Source organism: Eleutherodactylus coqui, chromosome 7 (genome assembly GCF_035609145.1).
Source record: "Eleutherodactylus coqui strain aEleCoq1 chromosome 7, aEleCoq1.hap1, whole genome shotgun sequence".
Classification (NCBI taxonomy): Eukaryota; Metazoa; Chordata; class Amphibia; order Anura; family Eleutherodactylidae; genus Eleutherodactylus; species Eleutherodactylus coqui.
In genome coordinates, this window is record NC_089843.1 from 145,326,689 (window position 1) to 145,351,946 (window position 25,258).

General features: G+C 41.1%; 1 protein-coding gene across 1 annotated transcript in view; it reads right to left on the reverse strand.

Annotated features, from left to right (window-relative positions):
* Positions 1-25,258, reverse strand: part of AFG2A (AFG2 AAA ATPase homolog A) — a 324,422-nt gene that overhangs the window by 177,296 nt on the left and 121,868 nt on the right. The gene's annotated exons all lie outside the window — the stretch shown is intronic.

The following is a 25,258-nucleotide window of genomic DNA, read 5'->3' on the forward strand; positions in this document are numbered from 1 at the left end:
GTGTCGCTGCTTCCTCCCGCTCACCCTCCTCCCTGACTTTCTCTTCTCAATTGTGTATATTCGTAACATTCTCCACAGCTTTTCGGAAATGGGTGATTATTATGTTTGTAGACGTTGTTTGAAATAACACAGTGAGCTGCTCTGTGCATGCAAGTACCAGAGAGGAAGACGAAAGCGTCTCCTGACTTGTAAGGGCATGCAGTGCCACCAAGTGCCAGCCAAGCAACCACAGCATGATACCCAAACATCAGATTCTCACACTTCCAGATGACTTTCCTTTCTGTAGAGCAGGGGACGGCATCTACAGAACAAGTAATAAGGCACACGTCAGATAACAGTGGAAGTCTATATACTTTGTGCTGCTGCCAATATCAGAGACATTTGTTTTACCGGTAGATCGTAAGTCATAATTTAATAAAATCAAATAAAGCGTTCTAGTTTTAACTTAAGCCCCCTTTACACTGAACCATTATTCTTCAGATTCTTGCTGGGTCGTAGGAATCTGAACAATAATCGTTCACTGTAAATTCCGTCAGCGATTGAATGATGAAGGATAATTCGTTTGTCGTTCAGCTGGCACAAAAATCATACGATGATCGGCCTGTAGAAAACGGCAGACGTTCATCTATGATCTCCGGCCTGCACTCCATTCACTGAGCGATCGTGTAAAGGGACGCTTACTAAAGCTTAATCAGTTATACAAATTTCAGCAAATACATCATATTATTACCATTTTTCAAGGCTTACTATCAATAAATGGGAGAATTCTTGCACATCATCTTGTGCAATTGTGTCAGAAATACATGAACATCTTGTTAGCCTCTAAAGGTTCTAAACACTTAATAGCTATAGCTAGTTTTTTCAACCCATCCATACATATGCGAGGTTGGCTCAGTTGGACATGTGTGTGTTCCGAATGCGGGTTACAAACACTATCTTTTCTCCTTAGAATTGGAAGGCAGCATTCCTTCAAGCCAAAGTTAGACTCTTTATACAAGCCTTGTAACAATAAATGGGAATTAAAAGCAAAGCCAGACTCCATGTACAGACAGCTGTTTCAGGGTATTTGCCCTTCATCAATGTACAGTAGGAGTCTGGCTTTGCTAGTGAGAGGCCTGGGACGGGGGTCAGAAACGCTATGTTTTCTCCTTAGGGAGAGCACCTAGATTGCGAGTGAGGAGACTCAAAAGGCCATTCATGCTCCTCTGGGTAATATGCAAATAAGGGAGATGGAATAATACCTCCACAGTGCCACCTATTGGAAGGCAGCATTCCTTCAAGCCAACGTTAGACTCTTTATACAAGCCTTGTAACAATGACTGGGAATTAAACACAAAGCCAATCATTGCATAAACTCAGAAATATTATTACCCTTTAACTGGATGACTGCATCTATCTGTGGAGTTTATCAAGAAAAGAGAACTTTTTATAGGTGAGCCAATTATAGGCTCAGTAAAGGCCTACCGGGGTGAGGGAGTAATTTTTATAAGGCTGATTAATAGTCAGCACATGTTCTAGCCTCAATGTTGGATCACTAGAGTTGTACTGTAGATAGACCACAATTCATAGGCTTTACCAAAATTTCATTTTAATAAAGGCTGATGCCCAAAATAGCAGAACATGTGTATAAAATTCAGACGACTACTATTACGACAAAATACTAAACTAAAGAAACATTTCATTTCAGGATGGTTTCCCACTAACTATGGTTCGTAGAACACACAGCGATGTTTCATGTGGTTAGGGGTCTTGGAATAAATGAACATCGCACTATAAAAAGAAATGAACACTGTCATTTAGCAGTACATTTTGTTCTCCTAATCCTCCACATCAATGCACATTTCATTCTAGAACGGAGTGGGTCAGAAACAATGTTACAATAAATCATATAGGAAATGTTGCGGAGTTTAAGGGGATAATAATCTACTGTGCATGTTCATGAATGAAAGCTTAACCCTTTGCAATCCAATTTTGGATTCAGGGTTTCCTAGGGGGACTTTCTCTTTCTGCCATTATACAATGGCGCCATCTGCTGGCTAGAGCCAGTACTGTGGTTTGTGACATGCTGGAGAGGCCGCTGACAACAGAGCGGCCAGTAATCTACAGTAAGAATACCCTGCCGGATGTCTTATGACACTGGAGCTGTACAGCCTTCAATCAGAATGTCTTTGGACGTCAGACAGTGGATTGGAAAGGGTTAAAATGGACCTTCTATTTGAAATGAAATACATGTGCCCTAGCTATAGTCCACCCAAATCTTCCACAATCATTTGAAGGCTGTTGACAATGTAGGTTAATAAATGTTGTAAAGCCATGAGCCTTAATACAGAGTGCAGAAATGGAAGGAGCAATACAAGAAATTTGAACAGGCCACACGTTTAGAGGGTTATACAAATTTTTCTATTACTGTATTTTTTGCATTAAAATTCCTCACATTTTTCACAAGTTGCAAACAAAGGTGAATCTCATAACAAGAGAGAGCTGTAATATAGTCATACAACTGTGGTTTTCCATTTCTCTCAAGTTTCTTAAAAGTTTTTTAGTGCATTATATGGTACATTAAATAGTATAATCAAAAAATACAATTCGTTCCTCAAAAAACAAGCCCTCATACAGCTAAATAAATAAAAGAGTTACAATTTTTTTTAAAGGGAAGGGGGGAGAAAAAAACTAAATGGAAAAAAAGCTCTGTCACTAAGGGGCTAGGATTAATGTTCTGTTTCTTTGCCTAAATTCTCATGATGGACTTCTACTTTTATCTTCTGGTAGGTCAAATTGAAAATTCTACAGAAGGTGCACAGCTAGATTTGGTGCTTTCAAACTCATTAAATATGTCGAAGCATGGTACCCTAAAAAAAACATACAGACACCTCTGAAGTCTCATCCTAAGATACATACTTGTATATCTACAGATCATCAATCTTGATAAATGGGATGGAATCTACTGGATGAACATAAAGACATCGGCCACAGTAAAAATGTCAAATACTAGCTGCGGAAACAGTAAGTATAAATTAGGTGAGCCAATCATTCACAAGTGAACACTAAGACAAAGAAGAAGATTCCACTAGGCAACAAGAGACAGAAATAAAGGCAAGACAAATAGGCCAGGTATCAGTAACCAGCACTGATGGATTCTGTCAACATATGGACCAGAAGTAGGAAAAGCAGAGGTTCACTCTAAACGAGAGATGTTACTGTCTTTGGCCAACTCAAGTGTTTGCTTTTTGCACAGTCTATTGATTTCAAGTCCCTAGGGCACTGTCTGCTGAGATGATGTCCATCATCTGAAACACCCATGTGGGTTAAAGCTTTCCATTAGCTCCAAAAATACCTCTTACTTAAAAGGAAAGTAATATTAAGCAAAAGTAGATACCACATTAGGTAAGGAGATGGAAGACGACTCTGGCCAGCTGCCAATAGCCACATGATCTTGTCAACCCTATCAGCAAGATCATTCGTCCCTTGGCTGCCACGGTTGGGTGGAGTGTCAGCTGCTCAAGACCGGGTTCACACGAGCGTAGGATTACCGCTTATTACGTGGGCGATGTCCGCACGTGTGAAAAGCGTTAATTTGCAGGCAATGAAATACAATGCCTTCCGCGGTTTCGCTCACTTTTGCGTGTAAGCATTGCATAATATGCGAGCGCAAAAAAGAATGCAGCAAGTTCTATTTTGATGCTTATTGTTCTCCATGGATGCGTAATTAACGCCATCCATACGCAATTAAATTGCGTATGGGTGGCATATATAAGCGCCATTGTGAAGCAAAAAAAAACCAGGAAGACTGTGCATGACAGTGTGCATGACATATGTTGTCATGCGCAGTACAATATCGCAGCGATAGACTGTCTTACCTCCGGCTCTGCAGCGGTAAAACCCTGCGTGATAGTTTTACACATACGGCCGTGTGAGCCGGTCGAAATAGGGTTTATTTATGAACATATTGAAGATCCCACATGTTGAGTTCATTAGTGTTTTACATTAAATCATCTTCTTTCTACTCTATATAAATATCTGATAGATATGGGTCCCACCTCTGGTACCCGCACCTGTCTTTAGAACTGGAGTTCCCAGATCCCGGTCCTGCCTGATGATGTGGCTGTTACTGTAGTAGAGATGGCCGGGAGTACAGAAGCAGCCGAGCTCAATGTGCTATGCTGTTTCTGTAACTGTGAGAGATAAGGAAACAGTGTAGCTCAGCCAGCTTGGCAGTTTCCTTAGTCCTGGCCAGAACTCACAAATGCCTATTGCCAGCTCAGTCATAAGTGGCCGAGATGGGAATACCCCACAGCAATAAATATTTTACCTTGTGCCATGAGACTGGAGCTACATAAGCAGTTTTTAGGTAGTTCTTGAGCCAAGAACAAGAGTGGATACAAAAAAAGAGAAGTAGCACTTGTACTCGGCTATCTCCGGCAATGCCATTAAAAATGAATAGCGTGGCATCGTATATGCTCTGCCATCTCTCCATTCAATCTCCTTCTCAAAGTGGGGGTGTAGTGAGCCCACAGTGATGATGGCAGAAATGGGACTCGTATTCTCAGGATTGGTGGGGGGTCTCAGCGGTGAGACATACACTGATCAGACTTTTATGATCCATCCCATGGAAAGGTGGCAAAAGTTAATTCTGGCGCCACCCCTTTAATGGAGAGAAAGAAGGCTGTCACTGAACATTTGAATAGATACTGTTGTACAGAATTTTTACAATGTGGCTTTTAGAAACATAATATGCTTGGGCATAGGATTACCGATAGTTGTAAGGGTGCAGAACCAGTGTTTCTGGAGGCTGATGGATGTAGTAGGAGGCCTATAACACTGTGTAACACAATTTTTGTAAACGATATGCAGATAGGCCGCCTATAGTAATTTAGTATGTTGGATTTAAATAAACTAAGGTTTTCCAATTATGGGGAATAATATAATCCGATTGCCGTTGTATTGTATTTTTTGGAAATATGCCTCTACAATTAATCCAGTCGGCTCACTATTAACCTTGCTTAATAAAAAAAAACAAAAGTTATTGGGCAACTATTTCGAAATCACTGTTACATACCGCGTGCTGACTGAACACTAGAAGGGTAGGTTTATGTAACATGTAGGGTATGTTTCCACTTGGTGTAAACACTGCAGATCATCCACCAGCAAGATGTAATTAATGAGCTGTGTTTACAGGTTATTGGGTAGACTAAACAAAAGAATCAAAATCATAAAACAAAAATACATGTTTGGTATCGCTGCATCCGTAAACATCCGATCTATCAAAGTAACTCATTAATTTACCCCGCAAGGTGAATGTCCTCCGAATAAAAAATTAAGAACGCCAAAAATGCGCTTTTTTGGTCATTCTTTCCCCAAGAAAAAATGCAATAAAGAGCGATCAAAAAATCGTATGTATTCCAAAATGGTACTAATGCAAACTACAGGAGTGGTGCAAGAAGTGAGGCCTTACACAAGCATGAGGACGGAAAAATAAAAAAGTTACTACCCTTTTTTTATGCTTTTTCTCATATTAGCATAAACAAAAATTTAACAAAATTTAAAATCCCACATATTTGGTATTGATGCATCCGTAACGACGCGTACAATAAACTGAACATGCTTTTTATCCTGCACGGCAAAAAGCGTTTTAAAAAATGCTAAAAAACTGAGGCAAAATGCTAATTTTTAGCATTTTGCCTCCCAAAAAAACGCAATAAAAGTGATTAAAAAAAAGGTGTGTACCCCAAAATGGTACTAATAAAAACTCCAGCTCATCTCGCAAAAAAATAAGCCCTCAGAGCTCCGTCCATGGAAAAATAAAAAAGTTATAGCACTTTGAATGCAGCGAGTTTAGAAAAAAAAAATTATTTCCAAAAAAAAGGGTTTTTATTGTGGAAAAGTGGAAAAACCTAAAAAAAAAAAAGAATTTTGGTATCGTTGTAAACGTACCGTCCCGCAAAAAAAAATGTAGTATGTCATTTATGCTGCATAATTAACGCTTAAAAAAAAAAATCTATGGCAGAATTGATGCGTTTTCTCTCCCTACGATCATAAAAAAAATAATAAAAGTTTTACAATGTAGTCTGTGTACCCAAAAATGGTACCAATAAAAACTACAGTTCATCACGCAAAAAAAAGCCCTCATACGGCCGTGTCGACGGACAAATAAAAAAGTTATGGCTTTTGAAAAATGGATATAAAAAATACCAAAAATCATTTGGTCCTCAACGCCAAAATAGGCCATGTCATTAGGGAGGTAAAAAAAAAATAAAAGTAGTACAGCAAAAAAAAAAACACATACGTTTGGTATAGTAGTAGTCGTTCTGACCCAAAGAATAAAGTCATTATGTCATTTTTGTTGCAGTTTGTGCGCTGTAAAAACAAGATGCACCAAAAGATGGCAGAATTTTTATTATTTTTTTTATTTCACTGCACTTAAAACTTTAACGGTTTTAAGTACATTATATGGTACATTAAACAGCACCATTAAAAATACAGCTCGTTCCACAAATAACAAGCACAAATTCCGGAGAGAGTCTGCTCTTAAGTCAAAAAGCTTGTAAGCTGAGGCACTCAACCCAAGGTATCACTGTATATGTATATACAGGTATCATTGGATATGTATATACACTGTATATGTATATACAGTGATACAGTGTGTGTGAATATATATATATATATATATATATATATATATATGTATATATATACACATACACACACACACACCTACAGTAAAACTTCTACTAGCATTGACATCTACTAAGGCCGATTTCGAATAAGGCCGTTTTTTTAGCCAATATGTTGTCTTTAGTAACATTGGTTGCCTCTAATAACACTGGCGTGTGCAGGGCCACAGTCCTGTGTAACAGCATAGAGAACACAGGGGTAACACTGAGGACAGATAATGATGTAACCTGCAATCCTATATAACACCACAGAGAACACAATGATAACGCTGAGGACAGATAATGATGTCACCTGCAGTCCTATAAACAGAACAAAGAACATAGTGATAACACTGAGGACACAGGATATAGTGGATGTGACTTGCAATCCTATGTAACACCACAGATAACACAGTGATAACGCTGAGGACAGATGATATACTCTATTACAGCAGATATAATCTGCAGTCCTATGTAACACCACAGAGAACACAGTGATAACGCTGAGGACAGATGATGATGCCACCTGCAGTCCTATGTACACCACAGAGAAAACAGTGATAATGCTGAGGACAGATGATGTAGTAGATGGGACCTGCAGTCCTATGTAACACCACAGAAAACACAGTGATAACGCTGAGGATAGATGATGCAGTAGATGTGACCTGCAGTCCTATGTAACACCACAGAGAATACAGTGATAACACTGAGGACAGATGATGATGCCACCTGCAATCCTATGTAACACCACAGAGAACACAGTGATAACGCTGAGGATAGATGATGTACTGTAGTATAGCAGATGTCCCCTGCAGTCCTATGTAACAGCACATAGAACACAGTGATAACTCTGAGGACAGATGATGTAGTAGATGTGACCTGCACTCCTATGTAACACCACAGATAACACACAGTAACATGTTCAATAACATGTTAAATGTTCATTTATTCTTTACAGTAGTGTTTTAGATTCATTTATTATTGTTATTCTTTTTGGTATCAAATGCGGTTTGATGTGTTTTTTGGAATGTCTACCAGGTAATTTCTTCTGTCTGCTCCACTCCAGCGCTATGCAGTATCTTGCTTCATTGTTTTTTGTCTGCGGCGCTGGAGTGGAGCAGATAGAAGAAATCAAATAAAGATATGAGACAGTGCCTGCTACACGGCATGCACTGCAGAGGCCGTAACCATGACAGTGCAGGCATTATTAGTATAGTAAGGGGGCCCTGTGGGCCCCCCTCCCTGGCTTAGGGGTTGGGTCATAAATGCAACCCCTGAGACACTTATAGCTACACCACTGTGGAGGAGGGAAGGGGAGACTCACAGGCATGACCTGCGAGCTTACAGTAAGTCACCTTTTACTGTGTTTTAGCCACAGGTATCAAATCTACACAGTACTACATGATTTTATGCTTGTGTGTGTTACAGACATGTAGAGAGCAGGATCTGCAGTTCTCTGTGTACAGCTTTTATGACACAGCACAGCAGCCAGGATCCTCCCTCCTGACCTGAGAGGACTAAGAATCACCCAGCAGAAGGAGAAATGTAGAAAAGTACAGTGATATAATGGCCAAATAGAGTGTTATTTCTCATATGGCAGCTTATTTTGAAAAATCATTGGAAAAGTTATGAATGCTTTAACTATCACTTTTTTAGGATTGAGATCACTCCCTTTATACTTTTAATAATGATTTCCACAATATTTCAGAGTTAAATGGTAATGAAAGTATTTTCATGGTTCCTGGATTTAATTTAACAAGAGAACAACTCACAATGCGAGGAAATTAAAGTGCAATGGGAATAAAGTCAGCCGAACGAAAATATATTACATGTTTTCAACATTTTCCATAAAAAACATATTTTTATAATATGCAACAGGAATATAAAAACATATTTTTATAATATGCAACAGGAAATAAGGACATTGCATGAAGTAAACAAGGCTTTAGCCAACATTCTTATGGTCTAATAAGAAGACCGCTTATAGTAATGAAAATCCGAATTCTCGTAATTTCAACCAATTCTTAGGTGAAATGATAAATACCTGCATTACCACATATTTGTGCATTTTTAATAACATGGGGGTCATACTTCTAGTGCTGCTGCTTTTTAGGCACTTTAAGCACCAAGGCGTAGTTAAGGCTGTGAACACTATACTGCTTCTTACTAATCCACTGGGTTTAACCCTTTCCAATCCACTGTCTGATGACATTCTGATTGACGGCTGTACAGCTCCGATGTTGGAATACGTCCGGCAGGGTATTCTTACTGTATATTACTGGCAACTCTGTTGTCGGGGGCCTCTCCAGCATATACCATACCGCAGTACTGGCTCTAGCCAGCAGAGGGCACCATTGTATAATGACAGAAAGAGAAAGCCCCATAGGAAACCCTGAATCCAAAATTGGATTGCAAAGGGTTAAAAAGCCCCATCCAGTTTATCCAACATTGTGGTTATTGACTGCATCATGGATTCTAAAGAGGATCATACACATGAGAGATATTGCTAAAGGATACCTATCAATTTTGGGAAAACAGCTGTCAGCGGATCAAGTGTTCGGTCAACAGGTAACTAAAGTGAATGGCCAGATAAAAGGAATCAACACCAACTACTGTTATTTTATATCACAGTCTACCAATTTGCCTTTAAATTCCTAAAAGCAGTGACTACAAGTGCAAAAGTTCTTCTATATTCCTCCGACATTAGCAGCAAAAGTATTGGCCTAGTTTCCTTTTGGAATTGGTTTTGCACCAGCTGCAACTAGTGAAGAGATTTAAAGGGGTTATCAGCCTTGTAAAACTCATGGGCAATCGTCAGGATAGGCCATTAAAATCTGTGGGAGACCCAATCTGCTTCAACCTAGTCAATGTTTATATCAGTTTCAGCCCAGTTCTTACTTGCAAACGTCATCATTTTGTAGTAATGGTGAAGGTACTGCAGTGTTGTGTGATTCACTTGAACAGTGGCGATGCAAGGTTTGACAGCATTCTCCCAATTCACTTGAATGGGACAACACTGCAATACCTTGCACCAGGGCTGCACAATATGAAAATTAAAATCTTGATTTTATTTTTCCAAACTTTTCTTGATTCCCAAATTTAGTATAAATTTGTTGGGTTTTTCTTCCTACATAAGAAAAAAAATACTATTACTACCTAGCTGTTCTTGATTTATTTTTTTTCATTGGCACCTCATCAAACTCAAGCAAGGCCTTACTTATTTTTTAAATTAGCAAGTTTTATCAAATCTAGAGCAAAATTGAGTAATTGCTCACAGTAACCAATCAGATTCTACTTCTCTGTTTTTTAGGGCCACTGTAAAAATGAATGCAGTAACTGATTAGCTGTGATTAGCATTTTTCTCCTTGCACTACTTGCAAACGATGCCCGACACTTGTCCCTGCATGTACTTGCTCCCGTGCACAGGAGCAAGTATCGTTGGCTCGCAGTGGGGCCGCTCACAAGTAGAAGTGTGTTGGTGAAGCATGGGGCATGGGAGAAGAAAGCAGACATGAGAAATTAAGGCCCTGCTGTATGAGATTGAATCACTGGAGAGTTCCCCCATTCAATCACATGCCATCATCCTCCAACATCATCTAGCCTCAACCTGCAAGCAGCTCCAAGAAAAGCTCAACATAAAAGTTAAAGCTTCCCTGAGCCAGGGTAGGAGACATTTTTATAAATATGGCAACAAGTGCAGTAGGTCCTTAGCTAATTTCTTGTGAGAACAAAAAGCCTGAAATTTCATTCTGTCTATCAATCAGCATAATCGTTCCACAACTTAGACCCCAATAAAATGGCTGCAGAATTTTCAAGATTTGATTTGAATCTTTATAATCTCACCCCTCCCTCACAAGACTCTCACAACCCAACTTTAATGGGGATGATAGGTGAATACCTATTAGACTACAGTATACCCTCCTTGAAGACGGAACATATAGCTATGCCGGAGCTGGAGCTTCCTATGACGGGAGAAGAATAAGCAGGTGCTCTTCGCTCCCTGCCATCTCGTACGGCTCCAGGCCCCAACGGCTTCACCTTCCGTTATTATAAAAGATATATGGAACTGCTGGGCGACACTCTGGTCCATGCCTTTAATACTATAGCCACTTGCCCTCCCATAATGCTGGATATGTTGCGTGCTCACATTACAGTAATACATAAGGAAGGTAAACAGCCCAACCTCTGTGCTAGTTTCCACCCTATTTCCCTACTAAATGTGGACCTAGAACTGTTTTCTAAAGTCCTTGCATTGCACCTACTCCCTCTTCTTATGGAGTTAATCCATATAGATCAAGTAGCGTTCATACACTCTCGAGAAGCCCAAGACAATGCGGTAAAGATACTTAGTGATATTCATTAGGCTCAAATCAAGAAGGTCTGTGTGTCTGTTGTCTACCAACGCAAAAAAGGCCTCTGACCGATTTCTCCTCTCTATCCTGAAACAAATTGGTCTTGGCCCATCAATGTTGTCTTGGGTCTCGTCTCTTTACAGTTCCTCCATGGCATCGACAAAAGTCAACTGCATACTCTCAGCCACTTTAAAAATAATGGTACTCGTCAAGGATGCCCCCTTTCACCGATGATCTTTGTCCTCACCTTAGAACCCTTTCTGAGGAAGGCACATGCAAATACAGATATAAAGACCTTTCATTTCATGGAGTGGGAAATTAAAATCATGGCTTACACAAATGATCTACTTTTCTTTGTGACCTCTCCATAAACCTCTCTTCCTGTCCTTATGGCAGAATTCAGTTGCTTGCAGAAGATTTCAAACCTTATGATTAATTTTTCAAAGTCTGAAGGGCTAAATATTACCCTATCCTCCTCCCTCTAAGGTCTTTTCTAGGTCTTTTCTGTTTAGCTGGACCCTAGAGGCCCTATAATACCTGGATGTTTGGATTTCCCAAACATCTACCCTTCATATTCTCTCACAATCTCCTGGATCTTCTGACAGTTATTAAGAATGATCTTCGCAAGTGGTCTACAAACTCAAACTCTTGGTTTATCTGTTGCACTATTCCTTCCCAGTAAACAAGGCCTTTACGCACTTTACATGCCGAAACAAGCACTCATGCATGAGTCGCTCTCTTCTCTTTCTCCCCAAAGACAGAGGTGCAGTAGTTATTCCATATATTAAAAAATATCACAAGGCTTCTCATTTCAAAAGAGTACTAGATTGGTATCGCCACACACACACTTTAAATTGTGCATTGCTCTAGAGCTCTGGCTGCCAATCAGTTTACCACCTGAATTTGACATGCATTCTACAACAGGATACTCTCTCTCCATCTGTAAACAACTGTTTCACTGGTCAAATATATCCCTATACCCCTCTGCGTTATTTCCTATAATTGGGAACCCACAATTTCACTTTAGTTAAGAACTAAGGCCATTTCACAAATGGCGGCTAGCTGATAGGTACAGAGCTACGTACCTGTTGACTAAAGAATTTCGTTCCTATAAAGGATCCACTTCCCCCGGGTTTCTGGAGAGCTGTTCTGTTATCACTCTTCCTTGCCTCCCTCCTCCCACCCTAAGCTTTTATTAGAAAACGGATCCATTTTAGTCCGCATTTTTAGGATCACGACTCTACTTACTCCCTAAATGTAGACTTCACGCAATCTTACTTGATTAACTAGGAAAGTGATCTTGATTGCACCTAAAGTGGATAGAATTCACCCACAAATCTTCTATAGCTATAAAAAATGTCAAGAGGCAGGTTACAAGTTAGTTTCCTGGTGGTACTACCGGTATGTGCTCACTAAATTACATACAATTTTCCCCTCAGCTAGTGTTTTCACTCAACGGAGGGCTCCCTTCGTCACATTTTTTGGAAGTGCCCCAAATTAGAGACTTTCTGGAATGAGATTCATTAAATTTCCTGTAACATCCTATGCTTTGACTTGCAAAGGTCACCTCTTATGTACCTCCTTAACCTCGCGGACCTACCAGCAAAGTCAAACCGTAAGTCGATACTGAAAAATTTCATTAATGCTGCCAGGGCATATATACCTGTTCTTTGGAGGTCTGTTTCAGCCCGACACTCTCTCACTGGATTCACATGGTGGATGAGATAATTGAGATGGCGATGTGGTGAGCTCCTCCACCAGTCTTTTATCCTGTCAAGGACTCCGTGGATACTATTTCAAGGCTATGTCAAGTACCAAGCCAACCTGGGTGGTCCGGACTATTTTTTCTCTCACTCTCTTCTTTTCCCTATCCTGTCCTTGTATCTACCCCTTTTTTTTATCTGTTCCCTTCTGCCTCGCTTTTCTTACAGTTGGCTAAAATAATGTTTTTGGCGCTCTTTGCAGCCTTATCGACCTAAGGTTTCATACCCCCTGATGTCTCACACACTTGATGCTCTATAGTACATTATGAGAACATCACCTTAAGTGGCTATCCCCCACATTAACCAGAATCTCCCTTCTGTGGTGAAAGTAATAAGGATACAAATTTTTGAAATTGATAGACTGATACCACAGGGTTATGATATCACTTTATTCAACTCTCTGATTGATCACACTTCGGTTTGTAAAAAAATGTCTAAAAATATGGAATAAAAAAAAACCAAAAACATCCTACTATGGTGACATTAGCCACTGGCAGAGCTGAACTGGATCTGCTCAGACCCAGCAGCTCTGCCATACTGAGGGTCACCGCAGATAATGTGATCACCAGGTCTAATGCCCCATTTAGACCCATAGATTATCGTCCAATTTTTGCTATAATGATAAAAGTGAGCAATGGTTTTGCTTTTAAAAACGGAAGTTTTTAACCTAATGAAAATTGTTGGAAAATGGATGTATCGGCAGGGCTTTCCAGTCGTTGTATTATTGTTGTGTGGTGTTTGCATTGAACGCTACATTGAGTCACTGAACGAATGTCATTTTAACCAAATGAGAAGCAAAAAAACCGAACAACGGATTTTAATCGGACTAAAATACAACGATTAGCGAATCGTTAATGAAAACTGCACGATGGGCGCAAGATAGACACAACGATTATCGGTAAGACGTTGGCTTTAAGCAATAATCGTTATGTCTAAATGGGCCTTAATAGAGGAAACGGCATCACCATTTCCGCTATTCACTAGGCTGAATAAGAGAAGGCAGTAGACGTTATGGAGTGCCAAGCACTTGACCTGCTCTTACTGGATTCCAAAGCAGGATCTTTAAACCCCCACCGTATATTTACAATGGCATGGTATAAAGCAGAGAAGCAAGTGCCCCAGGCTTACGGTACTTGGTCCTTATTGGGTTAAACACTAGCATCCAATTACTAAGGTGCATACAATGATTTTAAAGCATACTAAGAAATGTTTGTAAGTGTGCTTCAGGGGGACTTTGAGTGACATATGACCAGATACAGTACTTTTTATTTTTTTTACCACATTCTCCGTTTTTCAATACATTTTTCACCCCTACTTTCTCCATTTTCAAGAAGTTTTTCACCCCCACATCCTCAACAGAAACATAATTTGACAGCCCAAGATCATTTTTCACCCTCGAGCTCAGCTACAGCCCTAACTGTACGCTTAACTGTAGTCTCTGTGCACAAAATCAGGGACCGCCCGAGGAATTACCAGAAGTGCCATTAGCTTAGTGTAGTGGCTAGCTTGGCAAAAGAAGAAATGCCTGGGCAAGGGAATGCTGCTTTCCAATACGTTCTGTTGGGGTTCTGCAGAGCACGGGTGACTTGCCAACCTTTCTTGAAATCTGGGAGGTCTCCCCTTTTTGCAGGAGCCTTCAGGATGCTCTGGAGGAATTGGCAAGTGTAAAGAAAAGTCCAGTAAAAGATGAAAAGATAAGAATCCATAAACAGGTCACTTTCAATGATGATCAGTTGACCAATAATCACTTTCTAATACATCCAGCTCCATGACATTGGGCTATTTGTCTGCAGATTTATAACCATTCCTAACACCTGACACTTTCCTTTTCTGGTATGCATTTACAACAAAATATAGATGACTTATGCATATTACAAAATGTTCTTTCATATAAAAGCAGTTTATAAATTTGCCATCCATTTCCCCCTAATGAAGTCGAATCATTTCCAAACTGAGGGGACTTTAAAAAGGCAACCTCTCTTCTCTCTGCAATAAATCTTTGCCCAAAAAGTGGCAGTGTACTTGGGCTGTCACCACCCCGTTTTATTATACCTGGGCCTGAAGGCTGGGGCCACTGATTTACTGCACTTCTTTAAAGCTCTGACAATCTAGCAGTTAAAAAAAATCGCTGTTGAACACCTGGGAAATATTTATTAGCTGTACTTCAGGAAAAGCCCTCTGTTTTCCTGAGCACTGTAATAAGTTCTGCCGAAGTAAAGCCCCTGTACCCGATGACAGGGAAATGGAAATAAACAGACAAAACCATATATGTTCCATCACACGGGAACACACGTAAGCTATGCTAGATGCCAACTGTTGTGGTTGGTGAAATAGGGGTAGAAGAGCAAAAGATCTTGAGCGGTGGTTTTATCGATTACTCGAGATTAGCATTGCTAACTTAAGACTGGTGCACACAACTGTATTAGGCCATGTTCACATGGTGTAGAGTTGCCGCAGATTTCCAACACGGAATTCTACAGAAATCCGCCCTGTGTGAACGTGGCTTTACAACTCTATTTTGTACAGAGGCTTGATAGGACAGCAAAGAGGCCTCTACTGCACCAGCGGAAGCCTCCCATTTCATACAGAGCTTTTTTTCAGTATGCTCCAATGGACTCTGTATGTTGGCTGTCATTAAAAAAAAGTTAGCCCCTAAGTTGCACTTAGACATCTTGGTCCTATGATATTTAACCCCTTAATGACGCAGCCCTTTTCTTACCATTTTAGTTTTTTCCTCCCTCCTTCAAAAAAAATCAAAACTCCTTTATTTATCGATCGACGACGCTGTATGAGGGCTTGTTTTTTGAAAGACGAGTTGTATTTTTCAATGGCACTATTTAATGTACCATATAATGTACTGAAAAACATTTAAATTCTAAGTAGAGTAAGATGAAAAGAAAATGACATTCTGGGCATCTTTCAGTGCGTCTTGTTTCTACGGCACACAAACTGCAACAAAAATGACAAGATAACTTTATTCTGTGGGGCTGTATGATTACTACTATACCAAACTTATGTAGGTTTTTTGTGGCTATACTGCTTTTATTTTTTTTCAAAGACATTTAACTTTTTTTTTTTTCTGCCGCCATCTTCTACGCAATAATATACACAATAATTTTTTTTATTTTTCTGTCCACGTAGTTGTGCGAGGGATCATTTTTTGCGAGACATCCTGTAGTTTACCTTGGTACCATTTTGGAATATATAAGATTTTTTGATCCCTTTTTATTGCATTTTATTCTGGGAGACAGGGTGACCGAAAAAAGTGCATTTCTGGCGTTCTTTTTTTTTTTTTCGGACTATGTCCACCATGGGGGGAAAATAACGTGCTACTTTGATAGATGAGAAGTCCCAGCGGGATACAAGCTGAAATAAGTGCCACCTACTAAGAAAATCAACGTGCGGCACTGATAAGGCTCATAGCTAGTTTCTAGCTTGCTAGAAATTAACGATGAACGAACAGTGCACGATGGCAGATCATTTAGATAGAACGATTATCGTTTAGAAGATGGCTTTTGCTTATGCAAAACAGCTGTATTGTTCTTGAGCGATAGCGGCGGTGTCCCGCTCTGCCTGCATAGCACTCTAGTAGCTAATTAGCTACTAGAGACTATGCAACGATGATCACTGAAAACTGTCACTCAAACTGTCGTTTGAGCGATTTTTGAGCGATCACCTTTCAGTGTAAATGGGGTCTAAAAAGGTTGACCTGTGTTCTACTTTCTCAGATTACAGGCTGCTTAAAGGGGTTGTCCCGCGGCGAAAGTGAAAAAAATTTTTTTCACTTACCCCCGCATTCTGCCCTGTTAAAAAGAAAGCATGGGTTAGTTTTTAAAAAGCACATTGCGCTTACCTGCATCAGCGTTCTGCAGCTTCTTCTTTTCTTCTTGTGAAGATGGCGCCGCTGGTCTTCTCCCACGGTGGACCGCAGGTCTTCTCCCATGGTGCACCATGGATTTTCTTCTCCTTCCTTGCGTTCCATTGCCGATTCCAGCCTCCTGATTGGCTGGAATCGGCACACGTGATGGGGCGGAGCTACGATGACAACGCGGTGACCAGCTCTCCGGCACGAGCGGCCCCATTCAGAAGGGAGAAGACCGGACTGCGCAAGCGCGTCTAATCGGGCAATTAGACGCTGAAATTAGACGGCACCATGGCGACGGGGACGCTAGCAACGGAACAGGTAAGGGAATAACTTCTGTATGGCTCATAATTAATGCACGATGTATATTACAAAGTGCATTAATATGGCCATACAGAAGTGCTGAACCCCACTTGCTTTCGCGGGACAACCCCTTTAAGGTCAGCTAGTAAAACAGGACATGGGCACAAACAATATGAAAAATAAATATGTTCAAAATGCTTTGTTTTGCTTTAATATCTTCTGGTCACTTCTGTTATAATGACACGTCTGATCGTTAGTAAGCATTAACATTTTTGTTTTGGTAGAAATTTTTGTTGAGCATTAAAATAAAGTTGTGGTAAAAATCTCATTGCTGACTGAGAAAGGATGTCAGTGACATACAGGTATTCATATCAACATGAACTGCTCACGGACAGGAGTATCCTGGCGGGCCACCGGCGATGCCACCTACTGTCAGCAGCCAGGCGGTGACTACAAGAGTATTTACTATAGATATCTGAGAGCGGAAGGTGCAGTACAGGACAGCAACGAGAAGAACACTTGATGCAATTACATAAGTGATGCTTCCTGAAAAGTCTGAAAACTTTATGATGGATAAATAACACAAAGTTGTACAAGGCTGGGGTCTATCTAGCCGTCAACAGTGGAATCAGTTGGAAATAGAAAAATAAATACAACTAATGCATTTTTTGCGTTCGTTTTCTTAACTGAGAAAAAAAAAAGGATAAAAGGGGCACTACATTGTTTTCACATATAACAGAAGGAAATACCCTGTTTCCCTGAAAATAAGACATACCCTGAAAATCAGACATAGCATGATTTTCCAGAATTTTTGAGGATGCAAAATGATTTTTCAGGCGTTTTGAGAATGCTTGAAATATAAGCCCCACTCCAAAATTAAGCCCTGCTAACAGTTAATTTAAAAAGTCAATTTAAATAGTGTCCAGGCAGCTGTACATGTAAAAAAGTTAAACCTTTTTGAACAAAAATGAATATAAGACACTGTCTTATTTTTGGGGAAACACGGTAGTAGTGATTTTAAAAAATGGTGAATGCACCGGCTCTAAGGTCGGTTTTCAACTGGCGAATTTGCACGCAACAAAATTGTTTACGCAGAAAATAGAACCCATTGATTTCAGTGGACTCGATCACATGTGTGTATTTGGCGTGCGCAATTCCGTCACTAAAAAAAAACAAAAAACCTGTAGCATGATCTATTTTGCTGCACATTTACGTACGAAAATAACACATCTTCAACTCATTAAGCTAATTAGCCATTTCAGTGGCCGAGAGCATCAGTGCGTGTTTTTGGCATGCGGGTCATTCCGTGTCAGTTCAACCAACGCTCCCGGTCGACCATCTCAGATTTCAATGAAACTTTGCACAAAGATAGACCCTGACCCTAAACTAAGATAGCCAGAATATTAGGCTTCAAACTGCTTTGGTTCACGAGCTACAGGTCTTTATCTAGGGGGTTGTCATGTGATTACAGCGTGCAACCTGAAAAAAGTGGCGATTTCAATCCATTGCCAAGCCAGTTCCAATGACTCTAGAGCAATGAAACTTCACACACTAGGAGAACTTTTGGTGCTGAATCCAGCTAAGCTACTCAGACTGCCACTCTTATCATCATTCTGCCACCATTGCATGTCAAAGTAGCTGAAAAATTCTATCGCGCAAAATAAAACTCATATTTTAAGCAGTAATAACTCATAATCAATGCAATCCAACTCAGCTCTGAATTTATCAATGTGTACTCCATAGAAATGTTTCTCATTATTCTCATTATGGACCCAAAAGGATGCATAGCTCTTAAGATACAATGAGTCAAAAATGGCAAAAAACACTTTTTTGCTAATTTTTCCCTTTTTCAAAGGCGAAAATCGGAATGTACTCCATTTTTATTTTTTTCCATTTTTGTTCTATTTGGAAGAGAATTTTTTGCTCTACAAGATTCGATGTTTTTCATTTTGTTCCCAGACCTTCTAGATGGGAAAATATCAATGCCTGTGAAGGTCCTATGCACTCGCGGAGGTCAAATAATAAAATAAGTGTAAGTTTTGCATGGATGTATAATTAGTTTAGAAATCATGAGAAGGTAAATTATTTTTGGAATGAGACAACTTTTTGTGCTCAAGAAACTTATGTGATCAAAAATTGCATGGCAAGTTCAGGTGAGCCACAAGCTTTGGCCTAAGATGGTCAGAATCTCATTGAGTGTTGCATAATGATTGTGGTATATTACAGTAATCACTGGGCTTATTTAGCACTCTATCCATATTGGATACTAAGATTATCTAAGGCTAGCATTTGTGGAATAAATAACTAGTTCTGAACTCGCCATGCAATTTTTGATCACATAACTAGTTATTTATTCCACAAATGCTAGCCTTTCATTGCTCTAGAGTCATTAGAACTGGCTTGGCAATGGATTGAAATCGCCACTTTTTTCAGGTTGCACGTTGTAATCACATGACAACCCCCTAGATTAAGACCTGTAGCTTGTGAACCAAAGCAGTTTGAAGCCTAATATTCTGGCTATCTTAGTTTAGGGTCAGGGTCTATCTTTGTGCAAAGTTTCATTGAAATCTGAGATGGTCGACTGGGAGCGTTGGTTGAACTGACACGGAATGACCCATGCGCAAAAAGCTCAGTAGTAAATGCAGTTGCGCATGCAAATATTGAACGCCTGATACGAAAACAATGATGTTGACTCCACATCCAAAATGAGAAAGTCAGATGTTTATTCCTGCAATGTAAGAAATACGAACGTGTAAAAATCTGCGCGGTAAGAACTACGAATTCCGCTGCAGATTTCAGTGCGGAATCCACATCAAAATCCGTTACAAGAACACTCCGTATTCAAGGAGCGGTCTAGTTATCAGACAACCTTTCAGTAGTGCTCACTGTAGTCAAATGATAAACTGAGCGGCACATACCCCTCTACCGCTGTTAGTGTCCAGCGCTACAGCCCTGCCGTGGTCCTAGCGTCTGTTGAGACAGCTGACGCTACTGGAAGTCTAGTGACTGCTGCAATATCAATGCTCGTTCTCCTGGTTTCGGCGCTCACATCTTGGGTGCCTTGATGCCAGGAAAGCTGAACGGTGACACTGCACTGCCTAATTGGCTGCAGAGGTCACCGGGCTTCCGGTAACGTCAGCTGTCACAACAGACACTGGGACCACAGTAGTACTGATCGGTTGTCTATTAGTTCATTTACTACAATAAGCGCTATTGAAGGGATGTTATCCTGTAAATGGACAACCCCTTCAATACAAAACTTTTCTTCATAAATTCAGTTCAAAGGAGATGTTCCCAGAATTGTGACCCTTGTAAGGCCACAACTGCGTATTTTACTGAGTAGTAATGGTACAGCTCTATTGCATATTATCACCAACACGTGACTATACCCCCTAGGCCACTTTCACACTGGCGGGGACGCTGCAGCCTCTGATTGGCTGCAGTAGTCAGATGACTTCCGCTAACGTGATCTTCTACAACAAGCACTGGAAGGACGGCAGGGCAACATCACTGGACCACCGCGGCAGAGGACAGGTAAGAACAGCTCTGCTTGTTATTTTAAGGTGGTTGAAGCTATTGCAAACATGTTGTCCGGTAACCAGACACCCCCTTCAAACACTCTCCGTAGACCTTAAAGGGGTTGTCTCGCGGCAGCAAGTGTGGTTATACACTTCTGTATGGCCATATTAATGCACTTAGTAATGTACATCGTGCATTAAATATGAGCCATACAGAAGTTATTCACTTACCTGCTCCGTTGCTGGCGTCCCCGTCGCCATGGTGCCGTCTAATTTCAGCGTCTAATCGCCCGATTAGACGCGTTTGCGCAGTCCGGTCTTCTCCCTGGTGAATGGGGCCGCTCGTGCCGGAGAGCTGGTCCTCGTAGCTCCGCCCCGTCACGTGTGCCGATTCCAGCCAATCAGGAGGCTGGAATCGGCAATGGACCGCACAGAGCCCACGATGCACCATGGGAGAAGACCCGCGGTGCATCGTGGGTGAAGATCCCGGCGGCCATCTTAGTAAGGTAAGGAAGAGGTCGCCGCAGCGCGGGGATTCGGGTAAGTACTAAACGTTTTGGTTTTTTTTAACACATGCATTGGGTTTGTCTCGCGCCGAACGGGGGGCCTATTGAAAAAAAAAAACCCGTTTCGGCACGGGACAACCCCTTTAATCGGCATTTTGCATCTCGAAAATGGATGACAGTAGGGCATGCTGTGCTTTTAAAATACATACAGATTACATTAACATTAGCTCTGTATTAGGCCGGCTGCACATGGACGGGTCGGATTCCACATGCGGAAGCCCGCAGCGGAATCCGGCTCCGGCCAGTGACCCTGGCTACCTGTTTTCTTCTGCTTTGCGGATGACCACGGTGGCTCGCGGTCAGTCATGCGCAGTACAGGTTTTTTTTAAATTCTTTGTTTTGTCTGCACCGTCACTAGGCAATTGCAGATGGGCCGCAGTTAGACGGCTTCCATTGAATTCGTTGGAAGCCATCTATGCGGAGCCCGCACAAAAATAGAACATGCTGCGATTCTTCCTCCGCTCACGGAAATCGAAATTTGTTTACGTGAGTGTGAAGGAAAAAGAGGTTTTCCATAGCACGTCCTGAACAGTATTTGCTGCGGATCCTTCGTATGGACACCGGCCGCGGAGTCCACCGCAAATATCTGTTTTTGTGCAGCCGGCCTTAGATAGAAAAACGCAGGTGGAATACTGCAGAAAGGTCTGCCCATGTACAAGCAGCCTTACGCCGGATGCACATGTGCCATCTAGTTGCAGTTTGCCTATCGCCATATCAGGAGTGGATACAAAAAAAGAAGGAAAAGTATCAAGGCAACACTGTTACTTCTCCGCTCTCTGGTATCCACTTCTGGCCTGGTCTTAAAAGTTTGCAGCAAAACTTTTATCTTCTTGTAGACAAACTCTGATGGAAGTAGTAAGCTGCATGCAGCATTCTCAGTGCCGTGCATCCACCTGATTAAGAAGTACATGTATTTTACCTAACATGACAGCAACAGCACCAGAAAGTGTTTGCTGCCTCCCTTCCATTCATGTAACCAAGAAATCTTTCATGAGTCTGTCACGGAAATGTTTATTTTAATGAAGACACTCCAGCCTTACAAGATCACAGCAAATGACAGCTACTAAGAAAATATAAACTCCCATCTGTCTGGCGTTCAATAAGCCCCTTTGTGCTCCGCTGTCCTTTCTGTAGCTGCGAGGAAGCCCCTGCAGCCTGATGGAGCTCAGGCCCCCCATCCATCTTTAGACAATAGCCCTGGCTGACATCACTGCCTTTCATTCATCTTCATTTGTCCAATCACATCCTGTCATTCTTATGTAAATTGGACACTTGAGGATGCATCTTTTCTACACTCTGTGATAAGGTGGAGAAAGGCTGTCAAGGGCCCCAGGGGGCCATCACAGACAGCAGACCCCGTCTTTATTCTCTGCATCTCTGCTAATGTGTCGGAGATTAACATCCAGGTTAATGGGAGACCAAGTAATCCCATTTCTCAGCTCCCTCTAAGACCCACATTGTAGTAGTCCGTGTCATATAACACTCCTGAGGTTCATTGTTTTGGGGCATTGGAAATTAACCCCTTAAATAGGAGCATAAGTGCTATGTAAACTGCAGGCTTATTTAGGCCATATAAAAAAATCAAGAGCTATTTCGGCCCGAAGCCCATTTTACAGTCACAATGGAAATGTGGCCATGGTATGGTATGTTCTTCATCAAGATGCAAGTAGTTTTATGTAATAATAATAATAATCTTTATTTGTATAGCGCCAACTTATTCCGCAGTGCTTTCAGGCATGGATAAATGCAAAACAAAATTGCTTCATCTCTGCTTTATGTAAAGTACCAGATCATTTTTGGGACACTTTCAAGGACTTCAAATGACCATAAATACCATAGAAGATGTTGATTCCTCATTAAAATTACAGTAAATTGCAATATACTACATTATAAACTTAAATTTTAAGGATGGGGTTTTTAACCCTTTGCAATTCAATTTTGGATTCAGGGTTCATGCAGAATCCCACAGCGGGTCCCTCCTTTCCCGCGGACATGAGGCTAAAAAGTAAGCATTACTTACCTGTCCGGACGCTGCGGATCTGCCCTCCGTCGCGGCTGGATCTTCTTTCTTCGGCCCAGCGGATGTGCTCAGCACGCCGGCAGCATGCCGCGCGCATGCGCCGTGCACTCTTTTTTTTTTTTATACTCCTGCTCTCTTGTGCTCCCGCGCTGGAGAGCAGGAATTCAGCTGCGGGTGTGCCGCGAATCCGGATGGCTTCCATAGGCTTCAATAAAAGCCTGTGGGAGCCGTCCCCGCGGGAGGCCCGCACTAAAATGGAGCATGCTGCGGGTGTTTTCCCGCACACGCAATCCGCGCCTCAAGGGAAAATGACATCCGCAGGTATTTAACTACCTGCGGGTATCCAATGCATCCCTATGGGGCGTGGATCGCGTGTGCGGGTGACCCGCTGCGGATCTGTCCCCGTGGACATGAGGCCTAATACAGTGTACACCAGGTAGTCAGAGAAGAGGTGCTGCCATCTTTGTTTGTCCACAACCAGAGGGCCTCTTTAATAAGACATTGAACTACAAGGGTAAGCTGCAGATCTCTCCCGATTTCAATCGGGAACACTATAGTATCTACAGTAAAGCAAAAATACCAAAATGCACAATCTAACTACCTGCTACTGTAAAGTACAGCACTATTTTGAAGAGCTATCCACTGCTCATATAACTGCTTTTCATATTAATTAATTCTTCTCGGCTCCTACACCTAGCTATATTGCAGTCTCATATTCAATAAGCTATAGGTTCATCATTTAAGGCATGCCTAACTTTCCAGATGACTTTTGAAAACAAACTGTCATGTGTGTACGAGGAATAACCAAATTTCTAGCCACTATATGGCTTGCATCCTGCATTTATGACTAATTTTTCCCATTTGTAGGCTGTATATCTAATTTTCAGTTCTCTCTAAGCTGGTGGGAATAGCCTGATTGCTATGATGTCTTCTATACTCTGTGCACAGTGAAAACTGCCTCGTCTGCTCCCTGTCTGTAACACAATGAGATATTATACAGCAGTACTGAGATGTAATATCAATTTGTCCGTGAGTGACTGAGTTACATGCTCCGTCCATGATCACATGATGGTGACATCATCATAGGCCCTTCATCCCACCTGAGCAAGCAGCTGAATTCCCGGAGCTCTGAGTACCGCCCCTGATCACAAGACGATGATGTCATCACAGGTCTTTGAATATTTTGACCAACTCCAACCGTCACCATAGGTCCTTCAGTAAGTTACATGTGATGATCTCATTCACAATATTATAAGTGGTGCATTGTGCCAACAGAAAGAATAGTAGTATAAATAATACTAATAACTAGTCATATACTATTAGCAGCAGACACATCTGGGTGTGTATCTCTGCCTATGTATCACTCCAGCAGATTACTCTCCCCGTCTCTTTGCTCCATAGACTTCTATGGGCAGCATGAGTCATTACCCTCCTCCATTTCATGTTCTCTATCTTGCTTTCTTCTTCATTAGAGACAGGCATCACACGACAACTGGTGGTGGACAGCAAATTAGAAGGAAAGTAGACCTCTTGTGGATAGCAGTTTAGAGTGATTTTTCAGCAGAAAAACATAATTTTAGGCTAATGAATTGATTTACATTTTTGCTAGTTATCACACTAAGCTATCATATAAACAGAAATGGTTTTAAAAATTAGTGACCATTTAACTCCATTTGGCTAAAACAACTTTAAAAACTGCTGTACTAATTATCAAGCACATTCTTTTGCTAAAGCCGATCATGTATAGATGAAGTTAAAAAGAATAATAAGGGAGTTAAAAAGTAACATTCAGTGCAGCAATATAGTAACACATCCTTAAATGAAATATAAGCTAGAAGTCCACATACATATATAGTGTTGAGTCACAATATGTATTAAAGAAAAAATTACATCAAAGGGCTTCTCCGAGACTCACACATGCTATTAATTAAACTTGTACAGCGATCAGTAACATGTTTATAATAGAAGTACCATTTAAAAGATGCCCCGTTCCACGAGATGGTCACATGCCTGGGTTGTCAAAAATCCCGATCTTCCATTGATGTCCCGTAAACAATCCAGGAGCCTTTGCGGCTCAGTGTTTATGCAAACATCAGTGGCTGCATCCCTGGTGGTGAACTGGGCATGCACTGATGTTCCAGGTGCCCGCACAGTTCACTGCCAGGGATGCAGCTGCTAATGTACACATACACACCAGAAAACAAAGGTTCCTGAGTTGTGAACG